Genomic DNA, 10,993 nt, shown 5'->3' with positions numbered 1-10,993 from the left:
CACTGCTTCTGTTGTCAGCGGACGCCCTCTGCTGGCTGATCTGTAGGGCAACACTTCATTATCAATGTCTCTAAGGCAGGGGTCTCCAAACTGCGGCCCGCGGGCCGGATGTGGCCCTTTGCTTGCCTTTATCCAGGCCTTAGAGAATTATTCCTTCCACTGATACGAGGAACTATTCCTTCCACTGACACCAAAGGTGGAGCACTATTCCTCCCACTGATACCAATGATGGGGCACTATTCCTTCCACTGACACCAAAGGTGGAGCACTATTCCTCCCACTGATACCAATGGTGGAGCACTATTCCTCCCACTGACACCAATGATGGGGCACTATTCCTCCCACTGATACCAATGGTGGAGCACTATTCCCCCCACTGACACCAATGATGGGGCACTATTCCTCCCACTGATACCAATGGTGGAGCACTATTCCTCCCATTGATACCAATGATGGGGCACTATTCCTCCCACTGACACCAACAATGGGGTACTATTCCTCCCACTGACACAAACAATGGGGTACTATTCCTCCCACTGACACAAACAATGGGGCACTATTCCTCCCACTGACACCAACAATGGGGCACTATTCCTTCCACTGACACAAATGATGGGGCACTATTCCTCCCACTGACACAAATGATGGGGCACTATTCCTCCCACTGACACCAATGATGGGGCGCTATTCCTACCACTGATACCAATGATGGGACACTATTCCTCTCACTGACACCAATGATGGGGCACTATTCCTCCCACTGACACCAATGATGAGGCACTATTCCTCCCACTGATAGCAATGATGGGGCACTATTCCTCCCACTGATACCAATGATGGGGCACTATTCCTCCCACTGATACCAATGATGGGGCACTATTCCTTCCACTGATACCAATGATGGGGCACTATTCCTCCCACTGACACCAACAATGGGGCACTATTCCTCCCACTGACACCAATGATGGGGCACTATTCCTCCCACTGATACCAATGGTGGAGCACTATTCCTCCCATTGACACCAACAATGGGGTACTATTCCTCCCTTTGGCACCCGAGATAGGGAACTAATTCTCCCACTGACACCAGCAATGGGACTTTATTCCTTCCACTGGCACCAAAGGTGGAGCACTATTCCTCCCACTGACACCAACAATGGGGTACTATTCCTCTCTCCAGTGATGGGACTCTATTACTCCCACTGACACCAGTGATATAATTTGTTTTCCCCAAGTGACCACCAAGCCTATGGCACTGTTTACTTCCACCAATGCCAGGGCATTTTATAGTCCCACTGGCCACAGTCCGGCCCACCTACAGTTTCAAGGGCAGTAAACTGGCACTTTGTTTCGAAAGTTTGCAGACCCCTGGTCCAAGGAGTCAATTCAGTAAGAGTTACCCTCTTCACGCCGGCGCCTCCTGGCTCTTTAAGGGGTTTCAAACGACGGGATGTGGGGTTTTAGGGTCATGTGACCGCCGTGATTCGCTGTCACGGCGGTCACATGATCGGAAAGGTCCCAATCGCAAGGGGAGATCGGGACCTTTCCGTGGGACACCGACACGTGTGCTGGAAGCACGCAGGGCGTGCACTCTCAGCACATGTGTGTTTTCCAATGGTACGCAAATATACGGCCGCTCGGCGTCAAGGCCCAGCTGCCAAGAGGCCATATTTTTGCGTACGGTCAGCGTGAGGGGGTTAAATAACGACTGAAAAAAATGCGGTAAAATAACGCATGCGGTACTTTTTTTGCAAATGTGCAATTCACTAAGAATTTTGCGATAAGTAACTCTTGCGGTAAAATATCGTTATTGCGGTAATTAATGTATATTTTCATGCGGTAATTTATCACACGGTGGCTGGTTGTTAGGGAAGCCGGCCGCCGCATCCTTAACAACGGATAACTCACAGCTGTCAGCGGGGGTCCCACTGACAGCCGAATGAACACAAAACATGCCGGCAATTACAATTGATGAATAAAACAGCGTGAAGCCCCCCTGCCCCCCCCCCCCTCCATACGGTCCCCTTTGGGTCTGGTATGGATTTTAAAGAAACCCCACACACACACACAAAAAAAAAAAAACGGCCCTTAGGTCTGCTCTGGGCTCTGGGGGAACCCCACACCAAAATAAAAAAAAAAAAGAAAAAGGTGTGCGAGTCCCCTCCCAATCCTAAGGGATTTTGGGTCTGGTATGGATCTGGGAGGACCCTACGCCATTTTTAAAAAAATGTTGGCCTGGGGTTCTCCTTAGTATCCAAACCAGACCCCTATGAGCTACATCTGAAAAATACAGCGTGTGATACCGCCACAAACAAAGGGCGTTTGTTCAGCAGCAATGCGGGGGAACGCAGTTCCGGCACCTCCAGCACTGAATGTATGTAATGGCAAAGGGTGCTGGAAGGTTTGCTGATGCTGGCTGCTTGGGGATATGTTGTCACTGGAGGGGATCTATTTTTGCATGGCAGTCTATTGTTGCTGGTGGGGGGTCTATTGTTGCTGGTGGGGGATCTATTGTTGCTGGCGGGGGTTCTATTGTTGCTGTGGGGGATCTATTGTTGCTGGTGGGGGTTCTATTGTTGTTGCTGGAAGGGATCTACTGTTGAGAAATGGAGTCCATTGTTGCTGAAGAGTGTATTGATGCTGGCTGCTGGGAGATCTGTTGTTGATATATAGATTTGTTGCTGCTGTGACCTGACTTCCACCCTCGGCTATGTTTGTTCTCCATCGTCCCCCTGTATGTAGGAATGTAGCCACCTTCTCTTGGTTGCTCCCGAAATGGGCTATGGACTATGAGATCATGGAACTATGGCCTGTGGGTTATGGACTATGGGATCATGGGTCTATGGGCTACGGACTATGGGCTACAGACTATGGGATCATGGGACTATGGGATCAAGGGACTATGGGATCAAGGGACTATGGGCTACGGACTATGGGATCATGGGACTATGGACTATGGGATCATGGGACTATGGTATCAAGGGACTATGGGCTACGGACTATGGGATCATGGGACTTTGGCGTATAGAATATGGGATCATGGAACTATGGGCTTCAGACTGTGGGATTATGGGACTATGGGCTATAGACTGTTTGACCATGGGACTATCATGGGACTATGGGCTATGGAATATGGGATCATGGGACTTTGGGCTAATGACTATGAGATCATGGGACTATAGACTCTAGGATCATGGGACTATAGGCTACAGGCTATGGGATTATGGGACTATGGGCTATTGACCGTGGGATGATGGAATGGGGGGCTATAGACTGTGGGACCATGGGACTATCATGGGACTATGGGCTACGCAATATGGGATCATGGGACTATGGTCTAATGACTATGGAATCATGGGACTATGGGCTACAGGCTATGGGATCATAGGACTATGGGCTACAGGCTATGGGATCATGGGACTATGGGCTACAGGCTACAGAATCCTGGAACTATGGGCTACAGGCTATGGGATCATGGGACTATGGGCTACAGGCTATGGGATCATGGGACTATGGGCTACAGGCTACAGGCTACGGAATCCTGGAACTATGGGCTACAGGCTATGGGATCATGGGACTATGGGCTACAGGCTATGGAATCATGGGACTATGGACTACGGAATATGGGATCATGGGACTATGGGCTACAGGCTATGGAATCATGGGACTATGGGCTACAGGCTCGGTTTGAACTTCAGTAAGTCGTCTTCACCGCGTCTAGATGCCTAAATGCATTGAGTTGCTGCCTTGTGATTGGCTGATTAGTAATTTGTGTTACCGAGCAACTGAACAGGTGGACCTAATAAAGTGGCCGGTGAGTGTAGACTTATGCAGGCCATACACGGGTCAAATTCCGAACAATTTTTCGTTAGAAAATCAGACATTTCATGGATTTTGTAATCCAATGGCGCCATCATTGATATCGAAAATTGACCGAAGCTTTCATTTCCCCTCGTGTTGCTACAGAAAAGAATTTCCATGTCCCAGAATTTCCTTTTCATTCCAGGTCGCGGCTCGTTTCTTTTTCGATGACATTTCTCGCACGATTCTCCCGTCATTGATTAGAAATTTGTTCAGTTTTCAAAAAATTTTCAACATTCCAGATCACTCAGATTCGATGATTGCTTGAAAATTGGCCGTTGATGGTGCGAAATTCGAATGAAAATTCTTAGAAAAGATTTTCGAAAGAGAATTCTTCAACAATTCGACCCGCATGTGGTCGGCTTTACATTGTGCAAAAAGAATGCTCTGTGAAGGTATATAAGCATATAGATATAAATATAAATGCTCAAAAAGGTCGGTGAACAGTGCGCTTAATTAATAGAAAATGTTAAAACAAAACACACAGTCCACATCCCAAGTCAATGGTTGTAGGAGGGGTGAAAAAGAATCCTAGGAGCGAATAGAGTGCGCACTCACCAGAAGTGCGTATATAATACGCATGTAGAGAGGTATACTTTGCAGAATGTCTCTGGCATCAAAGCTCCGGTCAGATCACACTCCACACCATCCCCTGTCTCACCACGAAGAGCAGTATCCGTCAAACAGTATGGGCGTCAAAAGTACTCCTTAGTCCAGATAGGCACTGTGGGAGATGGTGCTCTCAAGGAGAGCCCAATAAAGGACGCCACATAGTGTAATGCTGTTTGACTTGGGTTTATTAGTCAAAGCAAATACATGAAATACTGACCATAGAATGCTGGCCACATGTAGTGGCTAGATGTCCATGTGCTGTAGGCCCCTGACGCGTTTCGTGCGATGCATGTTCTCAGCCCTACGCCCTTTGAGAACGTGCATTGCACGAAACGCGTCAGAGGGGGCTACAGCACATGGACATCTAGCCACTACATGTGGCCAGCATTCTATGGTCAGTATTTCATGTATTTGCTTTGACTAATAAACCCAAGTCAAACAGCATTACACTATGTGGCGTCCTTTATTGGGCTCTCCTTGAGAGCACCATCTCCCACAGTGCCTATCTGGACTAAGGAGTACTTTTGACGCCCATACTGTTTGACGGATACTGCTCTTCGTGGTGAGACAGGGGATGGTGTGGAGTGTGATCTGACCGGAGCTTTGATGCCAGAGGCATTCTGCAAAGTATACCTCTCTACATGCGTATTATATACGCACTTCTGGTGAGTGCGCACTCTATTCGCTCCTAGGATTCTTTTTCACCCCTCCTACAACCATTGACTTGGGATGTGGACTGTGTGTTTTGTTTTAACATTTTCTATTAATTAAGCGCACTGTTCACCGACCTTTTTGAGCATTTATATTTATATGCTTATATACCTTCACAGAGCATTCTTTTTGCACTTTGATTCAAGCGCTGCACCTATTGTTCTCCTTTTATTGATTATTGTAAGGTTGTTTGGTTACCTTTCTTGGTGTTCCAGCCGCTTACACTAATTTGCTTGTAGCGCTCGCTATACCTTTGTTACACCTTTCGGCTTTACATTGTGCCAAGCTGGACAAAATGGAACCATGCAAAAAAAAAAAAACAGCTTTAAATTGAAAGTCCGTGCGACCCGCAACTTATGAAGCAACCCGAGCAGATGAACACAGAGATGAAAAAGGTAAAACATTGTGTATGTATGTATAATAAATTGCTTTTTATTCGAAATAAGTGATTGGCTGACCTCTGTTCTCAGCTGCTTAACCCCGTCATGCCTGAGGGGAAAACAAATCTAAACGCCTAAAAACAATTCTGCAACATTGACCCGTGTTAGTAAAACCGTCCGTATCATCAACACTGCTTCGTACATCCGGGCGGATTATACCGAGATTTTTAGGACAAATTGGGTTTCATTTGTGGTGAATGATAATGGATATCTCTTGATTTTTTTTATTATCAAAGGAAAACTGGCCAAAAATAGTAAAAAAGCAACATTTTGTTTTATTTAGCTGTGTTTCTTGTTACGACCATAACCGACCACCAAAGAAGAACCCAAAATAAATTCTCCATCTCCTGACGATCGCAGCGACACCATATATGTGTGTTATGTGTTGTTTGTACCCGGAGTACGGCCCAGAAATAGTGCCTAAAACACACTGACACCAAGTTGTTATTATTATTATAGAGTATTTATAAAGCCCCCATAGTTGGCTCAGCGCTGTACATTACAGGGGGGACAGAACATGTGACAGAACAATACAATGTGATACATGAGGGGATCGAGGGCCCTGATCCTGGGAGCTTACAATCTAGGAAATCCTGACCTTTGGACTTTAGATCCAAACACTAACCCCGGCACTGTACCAGATCAAACCTTCATCTAGGGATTTTCATTATTTTTTCTTTTTTAATATTTATCTTTTTTTTTAACAAACTTTTTTTTTCTCTCTATGCCAGGAGTTAGAGAGATACAATGTGTAATGGAATGTATATAATGATACAATGTGGGGGGAATGGCGCCCCATCATTGGTGTCAGTGGGAGGAATAGCGTTTCATCATTGGTGTCAGTGGGAGGAATAGTGCCCCATCATTGGTGTCAGTGGGAGGAATAGTGCCCCATCATTGGTGTCAGTGGGAGGAATAGTGCCCCATCATTGGTATCAGTGGGAGGAATAGTGTCCCATCATTGGTGTCAGTGGGAGGAATAGTGCCCCATCATTGGTGTCAGTGGGGGGAATAGTGCCCCATCATTGGTGTCAGTGGGAGGAATAGTGTCCCATCATTGGTATCAGTGGGAGGAATAGTGCCCCATCATTGGTGTCAGTGGGAGGAATAGTGTCCCATCATTGGTGTCAGTGGGAGGAATAGTGCCCCATCATTGGTATCAGTGGGAGGAATAGTGCCCCATCATTGGTATCAGTGGGAGGAATAGTGTCCCATCATTGGTGTCAGTGGGAGGAATAGTGCCCCATCATTGGTGTCAGTGGGAGGAATAGCGTTTCATCATTGGTGTCAGTGGGAGGAATAGTGTCCCATCATTGGTATCAGTGGGAGGAATAGTGCCCCATCATTGGTGTCAGTGGGAGGAATAGTGTCCCGTCATTGGTGTCAGTGGGAGGAATAGCGTCCCGTCATTGGTGTCAGTGGGAGGAATAGTGCCCCGTCATTGGTGTCAGTGGGAGAAATAGTGCCCTGTCATTGGTGTCAGTGGGAGGAATAGTGCCCCGTCATTGGTGTCAGTGGGAGGAATAGCGTTCCATCATTGGTGTCAGTGGGAGGAATAGCGTTCCATCATTGGTGTCAGTGGGAGGAATAGCGTTCCATCATTGGTGTCAGTGGGAGGAATAGCGTTCCATCATTGGTGTCAGTGGGAGGAATAGCGCCCCGTCGTTGGTGTCAGTGGAATAGCACCCCGTCGTTGGTGTCAGTGGGAGGAATAGCGCCCCGTCGTTGGTGTCAGTGAGAGGAATAGCGCCTCGTCGTTGGTATCAGTGGGAGGAATAGCGCCCCATCTTTGGTGTCAGTGGTAGGAATAGTGCCCCATCGTTGTTGTTGTCAGTGGGAGGAATAGTGTCCCATCATTGGTGTCAGTGGGAGGAATAGTGCCCCATCATTGGTGTCAGTGGGAGGAATAGTGTGCCATCATTGGTGTCAGTGGGAGGAATAGTGCCCCATCATTGGTGCATTTGCGCACTGCGGTGTAACTGGCTGTGCGTCGAGCCACATATCTGCAGGTGGCGCGGTATCAGACGTCCAGGGACCCCATTATTTCCATGGCGCCCCTCACATCAGCACAACCCCATTTCTCTGTGCGGGAAACTGCAGCGCTTGGCTGTGAGTAATGCTCAGCGACTTCTCCTCCTGCGCTCCTGGTGGGTGGTGTGTCACAGATATGGGTGATATCTGTGACACTCCACCCACCAGGAGCGCAGGAGGAGAAGTCGCTGAGCATTACTCACAGCCAAGCGCTGCAGTTTCCCGCACCGTCCGTATCATCAACACTACTTCGTACATCCGGGCGGATTATACCGAGATTTTTAGGACAAATTGGGTTTCATTTGTGGTGAATGATAATGGATATCTCTTGATTTTTTTTATTATCAAAGGAAAACTGGCCAAAAATAGTAAAAAAACATTTTGTTTTATTTAGCTGTGTTTCTTGTTACGACCATAACCGACCACCAAAGAACAACCCAAAATAAATTCTCCATCTCCTGACGATCGCAGCGACACCATATATGTGTGTTATGTGTTGTTTGTACCCGGAGTACGGCCCGGAAATAGTGCCTAAAACACACTGACACCAAGTTGTTATTATTATTATAGAGTATTTATAAAGCCCCCATAGTTGGCTCAGCGCTGTACATTACAGGGGGGGCAGAACATGTGACAGAACAATACAATGTGATACATGAGGGGATGGAGGGCCCTGATCCTGGGAGCTTACAATCTAGGAAATCCTGACCTTTGGACTTTAGATCCAAACACTAACCCCGGCACTGTACCAGATCAAACCTTCATCTGGGGATTTTCATTATTTTTTCTTTTTTAATATTTATCTTTTTTTTTTAACAAACTTTTTTTTTCTCTCTATGCCAGGAGTTAGAGAGATACAATGTATAATGGAATGTATATAATGATACAATGTGGGGGGAATGGCGCCCCATCATTGGTGTCAGTGGGAGGAATAGTGCCCCATCATTGGTGTCAGTGGGAGGAATAGTGCCCCATCATTGGTGTCAGTGGGAGGAATAGTGCCCCATCATTGGTGTCAGTGGGAGGAATAGTGCCCCATCATTGGTGTCAGTGGGAGGAATAGTGCCCCATCATTGGTGTCAGTGGGAGGAATAGTGCCCCATCATTGGTGTCAGTGGGAGGAATAGTGCCCCATCATTGGTGTCAGTGGGAGGAATAGTGCCCCATCATTGGTGTCAGTGGGAGGAATAGTGCCCCATCATTGGTGTCAGTGGGAGGAATAGTGCCCCATCATTGGTGTCAGTGGGAGGAATAGCGCCCCATCATTGGTGTCAGTGGGAGGAATAGCGCCCCATCATTGGTGTCAGTGGGAGGAATAGCGTTTCATCATTGGTGTCAGTGGGAGGAATAGTGTCCCATCATTGGTGTCAGTGGGAGGAATAGCGTCCCATCATTGGTGTCAGTGGGAGGAATAGTGTCCCATCATTGGTGTCAGTGGGAGGAATAGCGCCCCATCATTGGTGTCAGTGGGAGGAATAGTGCCCCATCATTGGTGTCAGTGGGAGGAATAGTGCCCCATCATTGGTGTCAGTGGGAGGAATAGTGCCCCATCATTGGTGTCAGTGGGAGGAATAGCATTCCATCATCGGTATCAGTGGGAGGAATAGCGCCCCGTCGTTGGTGTCAGTGGAATAGCGCCCCGTCGTTGGTGTCAGTGGGAGGAATAGCGCCCCGTCGTTGGTGTCAGTGAGAGGAATAGCGCCCCATCATTGGTGTCAGTGGGAGGAATAGCGCCCCATCGTTGGTGTCAGTGGGAGGAATAGCGTCCCATCGTTGGTGTCAGTGGGAGGAATAGCGCCCCATCGTTGGTATCAGTGGGAGGAATAGCGCCCCATCGTTGGTATCAGTGGGAGGAATAGCTCCCCATCGTTGGTGTCAGTGGGAGGAATAGCGTCCCATCGTTGGTGTCAGTGGGAGGAATAGCGTCCCATCGTTGGTGTCAGTGAGAGGAATAGTGCCCCATCATTGGTGTCAGTGGGAGGAATAGTGCCCCATCGTTGGTGTCAGTGGGAGGAATAGTGCCCCATCGTTGGTGTCAGTGGGAGGAATAGTGCCCCATCGTTGGTGTCAGTGGGAGGAATAGTGCCCCATCGTTGGTGTCAGTGGGAGGAACAGTGCCCCATCATTGGTGTCAGTGGGAGGAATAGCGTTTCATCATTGGTGTCAGTGGGAGGAATAGTGTCCCATCATTGGTGTCAGTGGGAGGAATAGCGTCCCATCATTGGTGTCAGTGGGAGGAATAGTGCCCCATCGTTGGTGTCAGTGGGAGGAATAGTGTCCCATCATTGGTGTCAGTGGGAGGAATAGCGTCCCATCATTGGTGTCAGTGGGAGGAATAGTGCCCCATCGTTGGTGTCAGTGGGAGGAATAGTGCCCCATCGTTGGTGTCAGTGGGAGGAATAGTGCCCCATCGTTGGTGTCAGTGGGAGGAATAGTGCCCCATCGTTGGTGTCAGTGGGAGGAACAGTGCCCCATCATTGGTGTCAGTGGGAGGAATAGCGTTTCATCATTGGTGTCAGTGGGAGGAATAGTGTCCCATCATTGGTGTCAGTGGGAGGAATAGCGTCCCATCATTGGTGTCAGTGGGAGGAATAGTGTCCCATCATTGGTGTCAGTGGGAGGAATAGCGCCCCATCATTGGTGTCAGTGGGAGGAATAGTGCCCCATCATTGGTGTCAGTGGGAGGAATAGTGCCCCATCATTGGTGTCAGTGGGAGGAATAGTGCCCCATCATTGGTGTCAGTGGGAGGAATAGCATTCCATCATCGGTATCAGTGGGAGGAATAGCGCCCCGTCGTTGGTGTCAGTGGGAGGAATAGTGCCCCATCATTGGTGTCAGTGGGAGGAATAGCGTTTCATCATTGGTGTCAGTGGGAGGAATAGTGTCCCATCATTGGTGTCAGTGGGAGGAATAGTGCCCCATCATTGGTGTCAGTGGGAGGAATAGTGCCCCCATCATTGGTGTCAGTGGGAGGAATAGTGCCCCATCATTGGTGTCAGTGGGAGGAATAGTGCCCCATCATTGGTGTCAGTGGGAGGAATAGTGCCCCATCATTGGTGTCAGTGGGAGGAATAGTGCCCCATCATTGGTGTCAGTGGGAGGAATAGTGCCCCATCATTGGTGTCAGTGGGAGGAATAGTGCCCCATCATTGGTGTCAGTGGGAGGAATAGTGCCCCATCATTGGTGTCAGTGGGAGGAATAGCGCCCCATCGTTGGTGTCAGTGGGAGGAATAGCGCCCCATCGTTGGTGTCAGTGGGAGGAATAGCGTCCCATCGTTGGTGTCAGTGGGAGGAATAGCGCCCCATCGTTGGTATCAGTGGGAGGAATAGCGCCCC

This window comes from Staurois parvus, unplaced genomic scaffold, assembly GCF_062004578.1.
Source record: "Staurois parvus isolate SC_StPar_1 unplaced genomic scaffold, SC_StPar_1.0 ptg002289l, whole genome shotgun sequence".
NCBI lineage: Eukaryota > Metazoa > Chordata > Amphibia > Anura > Ranidae > Staurois > Staurois parvus.
This window is presented reverse-complemented; position numbering follows the sequence as displayed.